Source organism: Mustela nigripes, chromosome 4 (genome assembly GCF_022355385.1).
Source record: "Mustela nigripes isolate SB6536 chromosome 4, MUSNIG.SB6536, whole genome shotgun sequence".
Classification (NCBI taxonomy): Eukaryota; Metazoa; Chordata; class Mammalia; order Carnivora; family Mustelidae; genus Mustela; species Mustela nigripes.
Window position 1 is genome coordinate 37,412,461 of NC_081560.1, and position 18,386 is coordinate 37,430,846.

An 18,386-nucleotide genomic window follows, 5' to 3' on the forward strand; every position below is an offset into this window, starting at 1 on the left:
TTAAGCTCTGGCAGAGAAGAACTTGCCCTACAGTAATTCTTTCAGTGATGAATGAGAAAAACTACAAAACTGGCACATACCCTCTTTGCAGGAAAGCAACTTTATTCTCAGGAGATGCCAGGGGTTCTAGCTATCAGGTTGAGTCTCTGAGTAGGTTCTTAAACCTTTAGAATTGATTTTGAACAAAAGTTCAAACAAAAGCATCTGGTACTAACATTTGTATTAAATGATTTGAAAATGTGCAGAGTAGTTTGTCATCATTCGCAAGATAAAGACAGAAATAAAGAGGGATATAAAGGGGAGATAAAAGAGAGAATAAGTATTTTATATCTGTTTGGCAGGTTTAGGTTCCATTTTGTTTGTAGGTTGTTATAAACCCATAAATTTGTACCACTTGAAGACAAAAGCTTAGGTATGAAATTCCAGCTTTTCCAAAGTAAACCCCCCTGTTCTAGATTATTTGTTTTGGTTTGCCTAGAGAAAGCAAAATTGAAATAGTTTTCCTGTTTACACTTTAGTAGAAAAAACGCAGTAAAGGTGTCCAGAGGGAGAATCTGAAGAAGCTCTTTGCCCCTATAACCCTACACTCCAAGCAACTGCTGGGGTCTCCATTTCCTGACTTCTATAATAAGGGAGATGGACGCCTGGGTAGCTTAGTGGGTTAAGCCTCTGCTTTCGGCTCAGGCCCTGATCTCAGGGTCCTGGGATCTAGCCCCCATCCAGCTCTCTGCTCAGCAGGGAGCCTGCTTCCCTCCCTCTCTCTGCCTGCTTGTGATCTCTGTCAAATAAATAAATAAAATATTTTTTTAAAACTTAAAAAAAAAATAAGGGAGGAACTGAAGACCAAGTTTCACAGAGTTTCGGCTCCCTCTTGTCCTCTCTGTCATTAGTACAGTGCAGACCTTAGAGTAAAGGCTCAGCTATTGCTTGCTGAATGAGTGTTACCTTTGATCCGTTGGAAATCCACGACGGGTTTTGGGTCTAACCCAGGCGGGCTCCCGCGTTAGCCAGGGGGAGGAGAGGGTGGTGCCGGTTTTCCGCCGTGGGCGGAGCTTCGCGCGGCTCCCGCGCGCCAGGGAATGGAGGCGGAGCTTTCCGCCGGCGGTGGGCGGGGCTAGCACGGGGACTTCCCCTGGGCTGAGCTGCGCAGCGGGTGCGGAGGGTGGGAGCCCGGTGGCGGTTCGGGGGGGGGGGGGGGGGGAGGGGGGGGGGGGGGGGGGGGGGTGCTCAGCCGTCGGCCTCTGGCGGTCCCCGGGGCTTGGGACCCTAACGGGGGAGTCGTTTCCAGGCGGGGCGGGAATTGCTGGGAGGTTGAGGGCTGCTCGGCCCCGAGTCCTGCGGTGTCGCGAGCATGTGTGCGTGCGCGTGTTTATCTGAGGCCCCGCGCGGCCGCCGGCCCTGCCGCCTACTCCTCTGGCTAACCATGGTTGCAAACCGGCGCCTAGCCGCGGCGACACCTAGCCGGGAGGCGGCTCGCTCTTCCCCGCCAAGTGGGCACTCCCCGATCGCGCCCTCTCCTCGTCCCCCTCGTAGGGGACGACTCGGGCTCCAAGCCCTGGCCGAGAGAGGGAGCGCTGTTGGGGACGCGCTGTCCTCTGCCTTGAACTGTTGGGCTTGTGGTGGGAGTCCCTGAGGCTTGAACACCAGGGTTTTAAAGCACCTGTCTCTTGTCATTTTTACTTTTAGGGTTTTGGCCAAATTGGGCGAGGGCACAAAATAACCACTTACCCCTTCTCACCGAGGACGAACGGGAGAAAGGGTAAGTAAGGAATGATCAGGGGTGGAAGGAGCTAGGGCTGTAGGAAGAAAGACCAAGGGAGAGAAAAATCCAGATCCACAACTGCCCCTGGGGGATTTAGGGGCCAGTTTCTTCCATTTCATCAGGAACCTGAGGCCCACTTTCAAGGGTCACAGGCTCCAAACCCAAGAGTTTTTTCAGGCCTGGAATCTGTAGCTTTGGCTGGGAGTTTGGCGGCTTGGCAAAGATCCCTTTTAGCCATTTGACCTGATAGAACTGTCTTTACCCTTCCCGTCTTTGGAACGTGGGTCTTGGGGTTGTCTCTCTCCAGGCCATGTCTCACTCGAAGCTAACTTTGATTAATCCCAGAGACTGAGTATTGAAGATTCAGGGCCCTGCTCGATTATGGACAGGACCTCCACCCACGGATCTTTACATTTTATAAAAAGGGACTCCTGTAAAAATTCTTTAGAACGCCAAAGGGTAAAATTAATTAGCGAGGTGATACCTGTTGAAATCCTTTTAGGATCTTCTCACAAGCTCATAGAGGAAGATTTTTTGTTTGTTTGTTTTTGTTTTTGTTTTTTTCAGTGTCGAGGTTTTCATTACTAGGCTGGGCCTTTTACTCTTGACTTTCACTTTGATACCCCTCACATATTCTATTCACTTCTGAAAAGTAGCCAAACAGCACACTGAAGCCCTTGGAGGTTTGCTGTGATTTTCAGTGTGATCTCTTTCAACAGTTCTTTTGTGCAAATTTCCCGTCAGTTCTCCAATATACCACTCCTTCTACCTTCTTACTGGTGAAATGAAACAGCCCCTCTCCGAAGTTTGGGAATACCTTCTGTATCCTATGTGTCCTGTATCAACAAACATTTTAAATTAGCTAGAATTCAGGTTAGCCACAAGCAAGAATGTTGCAAACCATTCTTGGATACTTACAGAGGAAAGCTAGAATTAACCTCTGTGTCAAATTAACATTGGCTGCCTATGCTCTGAATCTGCCTTATTTGTCTGGACTCAAGTGTTAGATAGCCATATAATTTATGTAAAACCAGAAAATAGTTGTTTATTGATGATGGTAGTTATTTATTCTTTTCCCGCCAAGGTGTGGGACACTGATACATTAGTAGGATGGTAAAATGAGACTGGGTTTGGAGATGGCCATTTGGAGCAGGCCTTTCTCCAGTTTTCTGTAGGTTTTTGGAGTACTTGAGTATCTAATGTACAAGCCCTTCCCTGTACTATTGATCTTAGTTATGTGCAGGTCTGTACGTGTTGTGGGGGACAGTACTATTTTTCTGCCTTCTAGTACTTTCAGTGATAAACTTTCAAGGATTACTGACCATGGTGATTTGTGTCCTGTTTTAGAATAGTGTTACTGGACAGAGAATCAGTTGCGAACTCAGGTTTGGCTGCTGGCAGCTTGAAAATCAATACTTGAGAGCTAGGTGAGAGACAAATGGGAAAGAAAAGACTGTTTTATTCGGGAAGCTGGCAACCTGGGAGGATGGTGGACTAATGTCCCAAAGACCACCTTCCCAGTCCAGGTGAAGCTGAAGAGTTTTAAAAGGGAAGATGTGACAGACGGGGCAGGGGGCCCTACGTGCAGGAGAAGCTGGGGCCCAGGTGGTAATTGGTAGGTCGACAGGATCTGGAACAGACTTGCTGGCATCAGCAGCAGCTGTTTTCAAATGTGATTAGGCATTATCTTCTGGGAAAGTTTAGTCCTTCACTCCTCAAGGCCAGCAGTTTGCAAATCTCAAGAAAGTAGGTTAGTTTGGCTGCAGACCAAGGGACTGAGGTTAGCAAGTAAGGAGTGCATAAGCTTGAGACGGGTTAACCCTTAAGAGCAATTGGAGCACCATTTAGCTTTGTAGTCATTTTGCAGTGTATTAAATATAACAGTATAAAGATCAGATGAGGATAATATTTTGGATTGTTCCATAAAGATGACATAAGATGAGAAAACATGGAGTGTTAAGGATAATGCACTTAATAAATATTAGATTGTTCACTTGTATGAGTTTCTGTACATTTAACCTTATTTTTTATTTAAGATAACTTTTTCTGGTTACAAAGGTTATATAAGATTAAAAAACGTTATTTAAAAATGAGTCTTGCAGGGATATAAAAGGTAGAAAGTGAGTCTCTTATGAACTCTCAGAGGAACCCTTTCAACGATTTGTGTTTCTTTCTTCAACTTTGTTTCATGTTATATGTTACTATTTGGCAAAACTGTAAATGTCTGCCTTTTACCTCCATATTCTTGGCTATGTACCACCACTCCTTGTTCCATCCCCAGTCCCCATGTAGAAGTGACATGTCATTTAGAAATAGGTTCTATGGGACGCCTGGGTAGCTCAGTTGGTTAAGCGGCTGCCTTCGGCTCAGGTCATGATCCTAGCATCCTGGGATCGAGTCCCACATCGGGCTCCTTGCTCCACGGGGAGTCTGCTTCTCCCTCTGACTCTGTCTGCCTGTGCTCGCTCTCGCTCTCCCTCTGAAAAATAAATAAATAAAATCTTAAAAAAAAAAAAAAAAAAAAGAAATGGGTTCTAGTCCTGGCTCTTATCTCATTCGCTCTGCGACTTTGTGCCAGTTAAAACTCTACTCCCTAACTTCTCACCTGTCAAAACAGAACAATGAGTATATTAAAAAGTAAGCAAAAAGACAGCATCTGGCTTACAGATACTAACTTAATTTCCCTCCCTTTTTATTTGGTCACCTATCACATTCTTAATTATCCTCTTTGCAACTGAAGCAAGGGATCTCATACTCAACATTCCTGCAGGTGGGTGTTTGCATTTTCACAGTGATCACCTGTTAAATCTGATCCTCAAATTTCTGGGATAACACTGGCACCTGAAGTGGTTTGAATCCCCTCTCCCCATTCCCGCCTTGTAATCATTCCACAGCCATGTCTAACGAGTGTCAGCTTGAAAAATGAAGGGAAGGAGTTTCTATAAATGTGTTTAAAAAGCTCTGACACTGTTCCCAACGTGGGAAAGACATAGTACCGCATTTAGCTGAGTGCTTAAATTTAGGATTTCTATTTCAGAAATGTCTTTGGTTTATAAGAATTACAATAAAAATGCTGATGCTTCATGTCCAAACTGTCATGATTTTGCCAACTTGTGGGTTTAATATACAGCTAAGCTGTGTGTTTAGTGTGTCTAATACAGCTCTGGAAGCCAAGAAAGACAAGTCCACAGACATCAGATTTTTACACCAGACATCTGGTTTCACTTTGCTAAGGAGTACATTTTGTCAGTAGATTATAGGCATATCAGCTGTACTGGTGTAGTTTGTGGCATTCTATCATAAGGTCTGGGTCTGTAGGGTTTAGTGTGATGTTTTATTCAAACGACAGCACACTATGAACGAGCACCTGGTCAGATAAGCATGCTTCCCACAGGTGTCTTCTAGTGTCATTGTTCTTACAAGTTAACAAGGTAAAATCGTTTCTATCCTTGGGTTTTTTTTTTTTTGTTTTTTTTTTTTTTTTTTGTGGAAGAAAAATATTCTTAAAAGCCTTGCTAAAGATTAGCCCATTGTATTCTAGAAATTAACTTTCAAGTCCATTTTTGTTTGTAATGTGGAACAGTGTACTTACAGGAATAAAATAACAAATGGCATTTAGGTTCCCAGATCAGGACCCCAAAGCTATTTTATGTTATGTTATGTTATGTTATGTTATTTGTTTTTTTAAAAAAAGCTACTCTGAGATTAAGACCTGAGCTGAGATCAAGAGTTGGACACTTAAACCACTGAGCCATCCGGGTCCTCCACCAAAGCTATTTTAACTCATTGTATGCCCATTATTAGTGGTATACTATAGACTTTAGCCAAAAGTTATAATAGTGTTTTGGAGAGTGATATATTCTGAGGTGCCACCTAAAATAGCTAGACCACATCTCTCTTCATTTTGAGGTAGTCGGAAGTATAGAAATACTGTTATCTCTGGGTCTTCAGGTAGGCTCTGTGATTACTTACCTGTGATCTTGGATACAAATTCTTCATCTGTGAAATGGGATAATTACTCATGGTTACTCTGAGGTTTAGTGAGTGTTTGTTAAGTAGCACAATATGTAGTACAGAATTGGCCCTCAGTAAATAGTAGTTTCATTTCTTTTCTCTAGGTCCTGGCCACAAGAACAAAGATGGCCAACCTCCTAACCCCTGCCTTATATCTCAGACTAATCCACTGGTAGGACCTGTGGCTCCAGCAGAGGGATCTGGAATTTGGGAATCTGGGATTTAGTAGTGGGGGCTGGGAAAAGGCTATGGAGAATAATGACAAAGGGGAGGAGTGGTGAACTGACAGAGAAAGTTGCCAATCTTTTTTTTTTTTAAGATTTTATTTATTTATTTGACAGAGAGAGATCACAAGTAGGTAGAGAGTCAGGCGGGGGGTGGTGGGAGGGAAAGCAGGCTCCCTGCTGAGCAGAAAGCTTGACATACTCAATCCCAGAACCCGAAGATCATGACCTGAGCCAAAGGCAGAGGCTTAACCCACTGGGGCTTAACCCAGGGGCCCCAGAAGTTGCCAGTCTTTTGATCAGTCCATGGATTTAGCCGGATGAATTTTTTAATTTGATGAGTAGAAAGAACCACCTTCATCTCTGGCTTTTCAGTTGATCTTTTGTTAGCAGCTCTATTGGTCTAGCTCTCCTGTCTACCTCCTTATTGCCTGCTTAGCCTATTGATAAGTTCTTTTTTTGTTTTGTTGGGTTTTGTTGTTGTTGTTTGTTTCCTTGATAATACCTGAATAATCATTTATTTCTATTTTTTTAATAGGTGTGACTTATTAATAGATGTCCGTACTTCCCTAGGATCTGGACTTCTTCTATACTTAAAGTTGATCTTCTTATCCTTTCATTGGTCTATAGTTCATTAATTCCTTGTTTTCCTTTTAAACTATTTGCTGTGTACATTGAACTTGTGCTGAGGATATAAAGATGAAGTCACTGTCCTTGATCAAGGATCTTATAGTCTAGTAGGACAATAGACATCTTGACCAACAGTCCAAATATTATGTGCTATTTCCCCTAATGGAGATATAAGTGCAAAGCAAGGCTAGCAGGAGCTCTTGACCCCTGATGGGAATGCCAGAGGAGGATTTTAGCAGTGGTTGTGTTTGAGCTGAATCTTGAAAGCTGAGTAGAAGTGAGCAGGGTGACAAGCAGCAAAAAGCATTTCCACACAGGCCTAATGGCATGAATAGTTGTATGGTATTATGAGGGCCTGGTGTGTTCAGGGAGCTATATGTAGGTCAGTTATATTGGAGTATGAAGGGCAAAATCAGCAGTGAAAGGAGATGAAACCAGATAGCTAAGTCAGGGCATACTTCCTATGCCACGTGCAACATTTTGAGTGACGTGAAAGGTCACCATGAAAGCGGTGTGCTGTAGATTCAGGGGCAGTGAGGTGCCGGCTGGGGAGGAAAACTGCAGGCCTGAGCTGACGGTGCATTAGCGTGGATAATGGAAACCTGAGAGCTGAGACATGGCTGGACGTAGTGAGGATACTTGGAAATTAGAAATTTTTGGAAAAATATTTAGGAAGAGGGAAAATTGGTTGGTCTTTGTGACTGTTTGAATGTAACAGGAATGGGAGCCTGAGGATGCTGCAGTATGGATAGTGGGAGGGAAAAGTGAAGAGGAAGCGGGTGTGAGGGTCAGCTCATGAGTTCAGGTTGGGACATGTAATTAAATTGCTTGCAGGACAATTTAAACTTGGCGAGTTGGGGCTGTCTAGGAGGTGGCTGGATATGAGGTCTTGGAGCATCAGGAAGAATGTGGAGGCTGGAGATGCAGATTTCTGAGTGCTTACTCTATGGAGAGTCGTTAAAGGTGTAGGTAAGGACAAAAGGCTTAGAGGAACTGCATAAAAAGAGAAGAGAAAAGGACTCAAAGTAAACCTTGGAGAATATTGAAATTTTAAGGGCAAACCAAGACAAAGAGATATGGTTGCTGAAGGGGAGTGGCCAGAGGGGCTGGCAGGAAAGAAAAAGCATAGCTTTTCATGCTGACTTGTAGAGTTTCAAGAAGTAGAACCCAGTTAAGCTTGAATCATCAAGTACGTGAAGATTATAAAGTGCCTGTTGGAAGTCAGTGGTTCCCTTGGACTGGTGGGGGCAGAGACTACACTGCATGGGGAGAGGAATGAGTCAGAGGGAAGGAAGAGAGGAGAGCCTAGGTGTGCCTGGGCCCCTCCTCAGAGATTCTGTCCTCATCGGTCTTCCGTCCAGAATTTTCAGAGCTCACCAAGGGATTCTAACATGTGTCTGAAGACGAGAACCACTGTGGCCCACTGCTTTTTTTGAGGGGAGAGAGAGCATGTATTTATGCTGAGAGGAAGGAGCCCCATAGGGAGGTGTTGAAAAGGTGGTTGCCTGTAATCACTGTTCTTTGTCATGTTTTTTTGTGGGTAAAAATCAAATTGTCACTGTCTTTGCCTAATCTTCCCTTTGAAACAAACAAAAGGCATATATGACCCCACCCTTCAATATCCTATTGACCCTTTTTCTCCTGGCTCAGAGTTCCACTGCTAACTTGCTCTCTCCAAATCTGGCCTTTTTCTATAAATTATTCTCTGACCTAATCCACTTGTGGGGGGGAAAAAGTCCCCATTTATTAAAAACGGAAAAATTTCAAAGGACTGTGTACTAGGAGGGTAAGGGGAAATTTATCAGCCAAACATTAAAAATGATCTGATTTAGCAATACTCATTAATAATATCTGCTGTCTTCAGGGCTATCTATGTAAGATGGAACCTTACATAAGGTGGGAAGGATGAATGTGATAGGGATTCTGCCCTGAAGGACTCCTCAGGTCAGTGAGAGCAATGGATGTATCAGTAAGTGACTTATGCAATATATGCTGTTACAGAGGTTCAAAGTAAGATGGATGCAAAAAAAAAAAAAAAAAAAAGGCCTTTCTTCTAAATGATCCTGAAGACTTCACAGAGGAGGCACACAAGCTAGAACTTGCAGTGGAATTAAGGCATGGGATGCTGAGGTTCAAGGAGTGGGATTGAGGGAATAAAATATTTTGGTGGCCCCATGAGAATGGCAGAATGGGTTTGAGTTTTTCATCTCTTCTTCCTCCTGTTCTACTTGGTTTATTGCAAGTTATCTGTGTCTTTTAGGGACCTTTGGGAGATAAAGATGTTTTAGCTTACATGGGGAGATATCTGCAGTTTCTCCTTTTGTAGTCTAAGCTTTCTGTGAATTTACCACTACTGGTTTATTATATGCTCGATGGCCAAAATAGACCAGAGTAATTAAATCAGTCTCTGGGGATGACGTTCAGGTACTGATATTTTTCAAAGTGTCCCCAGGTGTTCTAATGGCAGCATGGGTAGAGAACCACTGGGCTAAAATACAATTCAGAAGAAAAGATTGGGACTTGGAGCTAAAAAGTTATAGGCTGGGTTTCTTTAAAAAAATATAGTTGGATTTTTATGATTCTTTTTAACAGCATGTGTCCTTAGTTAAGTTACTTATACAGCTCTAAGCCCCATCATCCTTGAGAAAATGGGAATGGTAGTAAACCTGTCCCACCTTGTAGAAATGTGTGGGTCTAAAGAGGTGATTATATCAGGGGACATTGCATGCAGATGTGGTCGTGACAATGATATATTCTGTTGACTTTTTCCAGGAGTAGACAGGCTAAGAGCTGGTCACCTTGCCCTGTAAGGTAGTAACAATTTCATGAATTAGAACTTAAGATTTCACTATCATGAACATTTTGCTGTTCTATTTTACTACATTTGTGTAATGCTAAAATGTTGAAGACCTAAAGCAAAAATGCAGATCCTTAAAAAATCAGTTATTGAGCATTTCTTGTCTGACATATTGTTTAAAATGATACAGATGTTTATTGTGATTAAGATTGTAAAGTATATAAATATTTTCAATGTCAGTAATATGATTGTTGAGTATTAAATGCTCTACATAGGTTTTTGTTCTTAAAGTCTGTACATTAAAAAACAAACAAACAAACAAAAAACAGAAATCAGGGCGCCTGGGTGGCTCAGTGGGTTGGGCCTCTGCTTTCAGCTCAGGTCATGATCCCAGGGTCCTGGGATTGAGCCCTCAGTGGGCTCTCTTCTCAGTGGGGAGCCTGCTTCCTCCTCCCCTTCTGCCTGCCTCTTTGCCTACTTGTGGTCTCTCTCTCTGTATCAAATAAATAAAATCTTAAAAAAACAAAAACAAAAAAGAGAAATCTTCCAGAAAACAGTAAAAAGCCCACAGAGTACCATGGAATACCATAAATTCAATGATATTGCAGGTCTCATCATGTCTGTCAAGTATATAGGAACTTATGCTGTGCCTCTCTCTCTCTTTTTTTTTTTTTTTTTTAACTGTGGGATACCTGGTATTGGTGCTGGTGGTATAATCACACTGAAGTGATCATTATTATGGTATTATAGCTATTTTACTTGAGAGGTAAGTTTAATGGCAAGAAAACTGAACCTAAAGCTTAGAGATTAGATTCCAGACCTGGTTTCCCTGCCCACTCCTAAATGGTAGTAGATAAGTTAGTTTCTCGGAGACTCACATGCATCAGTTCTCTGTTGCTTTGTAACATAATCAAAATCTCAGTGGCTGAAAGCAACAATAATCATTTTATAAAGATTTATTTATTTATTTATTTGACACAGAGAGAGAGAGAGAGAGAGAGAGAGAGACGGTGAGAGAGGGAACACAAGCAGGTGGAGTGGGAGAGGGAGAAGCAGGTAATCGAATGCAGTACTAGATCCCAGGACCCCAGGATCATGACCTGAGCCGAAGGCAGATGCTTAATGACTGAGCCACCCAGGCACCCCAACAATAATCATTTATTATATTATGTTTGTGGTGGGTCAGTAGTTTGGGTGGTTCTGGCTCAGGATCTCATGTGGTTGCTGTCAGATGCCAGCAGGAGGTGCAATTATTGAAGGACACGCCTGGGACTACAAGGTGCCTTTCCAAAGTGCCTATCACATGGCCGGCAAGTTGGTGTTGGCAATTTGGTTTCTCTCCATAAGGAGCTTTCCATGGGGCTGCCCCTCCCTGGTAGGTTATGGGAGCTGGCTTCCCCAGAGTGACATACAGGAGACCAAGGTGGAAACTGTAGTGCCTTTTATGACCCATCCTTGGAAGTCCCCTAGCACCATTTTTGATGTCTTAGTGGTCTCATGGGCCCTGATTGAGAGTGAGACACAGGATAGGAAGCACGTATCGTCGGGGACCATCTTGAGAGGTTGGCTGCCTGACAGGTTGACAGCCTCTACCCAGCATAGCATAACTTTGGGTTTCAGTGAGGAATTTATGGAAAATCATTTGCAAAACATTAAAGTAGCAGATAAATTTTTCAAGTTTTTAACGTCTTCTAGTATAGAAGTGGTACATCTATTTCGTGGGAGAAAATTATGAGCATGAACAGTAACCATAGCAAGACCCTGTTGGTCAACTGGTGACCATAGGTTTTATCCAAGGTAGTCTGTCTCCTTGATGAAATCTTGAAATGTCTGTTTTTATGTCTCTTTCTTGGCATTTGCTCTACTTTGCCTTGGTATGAGGTATGGACGTGTCTCACCCTGTGTTGGACTGGAAACTTTTAGAGTGGGAACTACATCTTACTCTTCATTGTCTTATGGCATTTTAAACTTAATGCTTGGTACTTCATTGGTGTTTAATTTCTATTAACTGAACTGAATTGGATCACTAGCACAACTCCTGTCTTTATGCCTCCCCTGAAATTTCAGATGCAGAGGGTCATTATTTGCTCAGATGGTATTGATGGGAGTGGTAGCTCCTTCTGGAACCATCTCTAAGCCGTCCAATGGAGCCCTGATTTGCCCTGATAGCCTTTAGCCTCACCTAAATGGCTCACATATTTGGATGTGTCAGGGGCTTAGCCTGTTCTCATTGATGACCAAAGCAAGCAAGCACACACACTGCACAATCATTCCTATATGACTGTTTCAGAATCTCATTGTACCCACACCCCGTTTGGTAACTCATACCAAATTTTCGACTTCTTAGCTGAAGAATGCCCAGAAGATAAAAGTTTATATCTTTCTTCCATGTAATAAATCATAAAAATTTAATCTTCACCATTTTATCCAAAAGTTTATTTTGAGAGCTAGGCCTTTGTATGGCACTTTGACACACACCCTTTCATACATCTTTTTTTTTTTGAAAAATGTTTGTAGCATTTATGGTCAGCTTTTGAAAAATCATCCTGCTTGTAGCTGGAGGACACATTGTAAACACATTTTCAAGTTCTAGTTCTTTTTTTTTCTACTTTTAGAATTGTGTTCAGCAAAGCCTTTTTTTTTTTTTAAAGAAGGGAAATGTTTGTAACATTGTTGTATTTGTTACAGCAATGTTACATTTATAACATTGCATTTTAGAATAATCTATTTCATACGGTTTTCACATTATGTAGACCAATAAATTCAGAGTATCTCAGGATTGTTTTCTCCTTTCTGTTCTCTCATGTGGACTTTCCTGCTGATTACCCTCTTTAGGAACTCTTTGCTTCCTTCTTCATTACCTGCCTTCTCTGTCAGTTGTCTGTACCAAATTTTCTCCCTGTCTTTGGATTTAGTCTACAATGTCACGTTCGAGTATGAGCGGGCTGCAAGGGGCAGAGCAGGCATTGTGATTAGCACTGAGTATAAAAAGAAGAGTTCAGCTGACTGTTAGGGTTGATGGTCAAAGGTTCTTTGCTAAGTAGGTAATAGTGGACCTACAGAGTAACATGTGTTAGGAAAAGATTAGAGATGCCACAGTTAATTTGTCTTAATTTTTGAAAATAGATTTTTTTTAGCCCAGTTATTTTTTTTTTAAGATTTTATTTATTTATTTGACAGAGAGAGATCACAAGTAGGCAGAGAGGCAGGCAGAGAGAGAGGGGGAAGCAGGCTCCCTGCTGAGCAGAGAGCCTGATGTGGGGCTCGATCCCAGGACCCTGAGATCATGACCTGAGCTGAAGGCAGAGGCTTAACCCACTGAGCCACCCAGGTGCCCCTAGCCCAGTTATTTTTATAGTAAATTTTTTTTAGCCCAGTTTTAGGTTTACAGCAAAAAAATACAGATTTTTCCTATGTACCCCACATGCGTACATGCATAGCTTCTCCCATTATCAACAGTACCTACCAGAATGATACATTTATTACGACCAAGGAGCCTACATTGACACAGCATTTACATGAGGGTTCACTCTATGTACATTTGAATAAACATGTAATAACATGTGTGTATCGTTATAGTATCATACAGTAGTTTGACTGCCCCAAAGTCTACCATATTCTGCCTATTCATCCATCTCTCCTCACTACCCCCTGACAACCATAGATCTTTTTACTATCTCCATAATTTTGCCTTTTCCAGAATGTCATGTAGTTAGAATCATACAGTATGGAGCCTTATTTCCTTAAATTTTAGTTTTCCTGGTTTAGCAGATTATTTAAAGCATTTTGGTGTTTTTCCAAGAGTTTATTTTTTAATGAATTTTATTAGTGTCAGATTCAAATACTGAGTTAATTTTTTTTTAAGATTTTATTAATTTGTCAGCGATCACAAGTAGGCAGAGAGACAGGCAGAGAGAGAGGAAGGGAAGCAGGCTCCCTGCTGAGCAGAGAGCCCGATGCAGGGCTTGATCCCAGAATCCTGGGATCATGACCCGAGCCGAAGGCAGAGGCTTTAACCCACTGAGCCACCCAGGTGCCCCAAGTACTGAGTAATTATTATTTAGTTTTGTTTAATAATAACTATTTTGTATCATTATATAAGGATAGTTTGAGGCATTTCATAAATTAGCTTTCTTATGAGTCTATTTCTCATGTGTAAGAGAAGTTCTATAGTCTGCACACACAAGTTATGACAGTAATAGTTTGAGATTGGTAGTTTGAGACGTGTATATGACTGCATGATGTTAATATTCTAAACATTTCATTAATACCTTTCTTTTAAAACTTAAAAAATAGATATTAATTATAAATTTCTAGACTTTAAAGAGGTGCTGTATGGTGAAAAGAATGTGGTTTTATTCGAGTGCTAGCTCTATCAGCAATATGAACGTGAATTTTTTTTTTGTCTCTGAATTTCATTTTTTAAAAAGATTTTATTATTAATTTGACAGAGAGAGAGAAAGCACAAGCAGGGGGAGCGGCAGAGGGAGAGGGAGAAGCAGACTCCCTGCTGAGCAGGTATCCCTTTGCTGGGCTCAGTCCCAGCGCTCTGGGATCATGACCTGAGCCGAAGGTGAACACTTAATTGACTGAGCCATCCAGGTACCCATGAATGTCTTTTTTTTTTTTTTTTGAGAAGTGGAGATAACTTGTACTTTATAGGTTATTTTTGAGCACTATATGAGCTACTGGTTAAAATCCTATGTAAATATTTTTTTTAGAGAGCGTGAAAGAAGGAAAAAGAGTGAGGTAAGGGGCAAAGGAAGAAGGAGAGAGAGAGAGAGAGGGAGAGAATCATAAACAGACTCCGTGCTGGATGTGGGGCTCAATCTCATAACCCTAAGATCATGACCTGAGCTGAAATCAAGAGTCAGATGCTTAACCGATTGAGCCACCCAAGCAACCCAAAATCCTATGTAAATTTTAACTTGTTCTAAAGAAATGTAAGGAATTAATCATTTAATGAGTTGTACTTAGTTATTATATCTTAATTCTTCTTCTTTTTTTTTTTTTTCGTTTTGCGGACAAGTACTAAAGGGGAAGAATGATTTGGGTTTAAGAAGGTGATACTGCTGAAAAGATGGTTATTTGAGTGTGTCTGAGAAAAAATGCATTTTTTTTCTCTGAATATATCTTGTTGATTAAACCTTCTTTTTTCTTATTAAAAACATCTATACTTTGGGATATTCAGCATGTGTGCTTGGCTCCTAATCATACTAAATATGTAGTTGTCAGTTTGAGATGTTAGTCCTCTCTCCAAAAGAACGAATTATATTGCCACCTTCTGTATGGATTCAGAGACACATTATTTACTCTTTGTGATGAGAAAAGGCTAGATTCTAAAGTTCTTGTGACCGGTCTCTATGTGACTGAAGCAATGAGGGCAAGGCAGAGTTAGGTAGAAAGATTTTGGGGAAAGAGAATACAGATGGTCTTCTGGGGTTGAAATCTTGAGGCAAGTGATATATTAAATACAATTCTAGTTTCAAGGTGTCCTTCTAGTTTAGAATACTTAGAGGAGTGGTCAGTGACATACTCATGCATTATGGCTAGAGAAAACTCTACACTTCCGAGTTTGAGAATGTCAATGTTGTTTAGTTCAAGATAAAGCTCTTATTCTTATTTATTTTTTCAAAAAAGATTTATTTATTTAATTATTTGAGAGAGGGAGACTGGGAGAGAGAGTGCCCATGAGGAGGGAGAGGTCAGAGGAGAAGCAGACTCCCCACTGAGCAGGGAAGCCCCATGTGGGACTTGATCCTGGAACTCCAGGATCATGACCTGAGCTGAAGGCAGTTGCTTAACCAACTGAGCCACCTAGACGCCCCTCAAGATAAAACTCTTTATAGTCATGTCCTTTATTATTAACATTTTTATTATATAGCAACCTTATTTTTTTATATCTCTACTGATTTAGAGTTCTTTTTTATCTTCAAAATATATTATACGGCCAAACACATGACAAAGTGCTATTTCCACCACATCTGCTGTCAGAACACACACGTTTATTGGTTAAATTCACTGTCTTTTCTGGGCATGATTTGTCGTGCTTGCTCCAAATTGCTTGTAATTGCTCCAAAGCAATTACAATAGTAACATCAAGGATCACTGATCACAGATCACCATAATAAATATAATAATAGTGAAAAAGTTTGTGAGAATATTGTGAGAATTACCAAAATGGGATACAGAGATGTAAAGTGAGCAAATGCTGTTGAAGAAATGACACTAATATGCCTGATGCAAGGCTGCTACAAACCTTCAATCTGTTAAAAAAAAAAAAAAAAGCAATATCTTTGAAGAATGATAAAGAGTAGCACAGTAAATCCAGGTATGCCAATATAGCTTAAAGTTATTGAGGCCACTGTCTGTTCTAGGTTGACTTTTCCTTGCTCTGATCTCCCATAGCACAAAATTCATTTGCTTTTATATAATATAAGAGACTCACACTAAATAGTTCTTGCATCAGTCTGTGGTTTTGTGTTTGTGGAAAGAGCAGAGAGATCATCTGGAACTAACCTTTGAAGGAAGAAAGAACATTCAACATAAAAGATATGGTTTGAACAAAGACATAGAGGAAGGACCTTCTTCCTAAATTTAGAGCCAACGAGAAACTATTTGACTACAGTAAAAGTCCATGGGACATGTAGATTGAGGTTAGATTGTGAATGACACAAATATTCAACTTAGTAGTCTGTCAGACTGGCAAAGAAACAAAAAAATTGAGAACATGATGTGCTATTGAGGGTATAGAGAAATAGGCAGGGTCATCATTGCTAATGGGATTTTTGCAGGTTTCATTGAGACCAATTTGGAAATAGTTATCAAAACTTAAAATACACATATCATTTGATTTCTTATTAGAATTTATTCTACAGGTCTTGTACTTGGATGAAATAATATATATTTAGAGATAGTCTTTGCAGGAATAAAAAACAACTGAAGTTCCCATTCTTGGGGGATTGGACAAACAAATTATGGGACATTTAGTAGATATGTAGTAGTTGTTAATAAGGCAGTTTATGCTGAAATGGAATAATTGGCAAGTCAAAAAAAGGTGCAGAACAGTGAATAATGGTGGTTAATATTTTGGAGGAAAATAAATTAAGATACATATTTTCTTGTATATGCACAGAATTTCTCTGGAGGGAATTATTAGAAAGAGGAAAATGTCTCCAGTGGGTGGCAGGAGAACAGGGATGGGAGAGTGTCTTATTTTCTATTGTATACCCCTTTTTGGATATTTTGAATTTTACATTATACAAAAAATTTTTTTAAAAAGACACACATTCAACTCAACATGTATTTCTGTATTACATATAATCTACTCTGGAAAATTAGGGAATAGAAAGGTAAATTAAAAAAAAAAAACTTAGTGGTTCATTTGATAGGAGGTTATTTGATAAGGGATTAATATTCGGAGTACATAAAAACTCCTAGAACTCAACAACAACAACAGAATAACCTAATTAAAAAATGAACAAAAGGGCACCTGGGTGGCTCAGTGGGTTAAGCCTCTGCCTTCGGCTCAGGTCATGATCCCAGGGTCCTGGGATTGAGCCCCGGATCAGGCTCCATGCACAGACTCTGCTTGAGATTCTGTCCCTCTCCCTCTGTCTCTCCTGCTCATGCTTTCTGTCTCTCAAACAAATAAATCTTAAAAAAAAAAAAAAAAATTGAAAGCAGAGTCTCAAAGACCGTGTTCGTAGCAGCATTAATTACAATAGCCAAAAGTGGGAAGCAACCCAGGTGTCCACGGTTAGTTGAATGGAGAAAGAAACTGTGGTATATACATATAATGGAATATTATTCAGCCTTAAAAAGGAAGGAGATTCTGAAATGCTACAAAATGGTTGATCCTTGATGACATTAACTAAGTGAAATAAGCCATTCACAAGAAAACAAATACTGTATGATTCCATTTATATGGGGTACATAGAATAGTCAGATTCGTAGAAAGTAGAATGATGGTTTTCAGGAGTTGGGGGTAGGGAGGAATAAGGAGTTTAATGGGTACAGAGTTTCGGTTTTATAAGATGAAAAGTTCTGGAGATTGGTTGCACAATAATGTGACTGTATTTATCACTACTGAACTGTACACTTAAGAACAGTTAATACGGTAAATTTTACCACAATTTAAAAAAGATAACCTATCTACCCCTCCATGAGAACCCCTAGGTATAGTGGTGGGGAAGATGAATATGTAAAATAAATGGGTGTGATTCAGAATATAATTTAAGTGTCCACAGTGAGATATAAACAAAGCTTTGGGTGTGATAGGGTGGAGTGTAAGAGGTTGGAAATTGCCTGTGACTTCACAAAATAGATTCTACACTTGTATTAGGAGACTGTGGCATTAAGTGAGTGGAGAGGTTGGAAGGAAAGTCTAGGCTGAAGGAGTAGCACAAGTGAAGGTGTAGTGAGGGAAGGTGCTGGGACAGAATCCCATCACATGCTTTTCTTTGAATGTTGACTCACATTTTTCCTACTTAAGTTTGTTTCACCCTTGTTTTTTTGGGGGTGTAAACCACTTTCAGGGCTCCTTTAGTCCTTCTGAGAATTTTTTTCTACCAAAGCTGATTGTTTCCTTACATTCCTTTCCCTGTAAAAAACCATTATTTTTACGTATGTCGACTGGAAAATCCCTCCTACCCAGCTCCTTTTCTTTCATCTTGTTCTGCTTCTCTCTTACAGAGGGCAGAGTTGCCCTCTGCGCCAGAGGCCATCTTTTTTTATATTGCTTCCAGCCAATGGAGCAGAATATGTTTAGTATACAAAAAGCTAAAGACATTGTATTTCAGAGTTTTTCCCTAAATAAATCAGTGCAGTATAAATTCATTGGGCCTTATTGATTTTCTCTGTGAAAGGTGAGGTATCTAATTTAGTTGCTTGGCTGATATGGCACTGTTTTTTCTCTGCATGCTATCACCTTTTCATTAAAGACCTGAATTCATAGAGT

General features: G+C 40.6%; 1 protein-coding gene across 4 annotated transcripts in view; it reads left to right on the forward strand.

The window, feature by feature from the left end:
- Positions 1 to 1,064: 1,064 nt before the first annotated feature.
- The window catches only part of IMMP2L (inner mitochondrial membrane peptidase subunit 2), an 855,652-nt gene continuing 838,330 nt past the window's right edge, over positions 1,065 to 18,386 (forward strand). Inside the window, exons 1-3 of one of the 4 annotated variants that reach the window (XM_059396560.1) lie at positions 1,065 to 1,153; positions 1,687 to 1,759; positions 13,879 to 14,029. The gene's annotated coding sequence lies outside the window, so the exon portion shown is untranslated. Of the gene's footprint in view, positions 1,163 to 1,686; positions 1,760 to 13,878; positions 14,030 to 18,386 lie in introns of all 4 variants that reach the window. The other 3 variants (XM_059396561.1, XM_059396558.1, XM_059396559.1) reach the window with 3 other exon arrangements.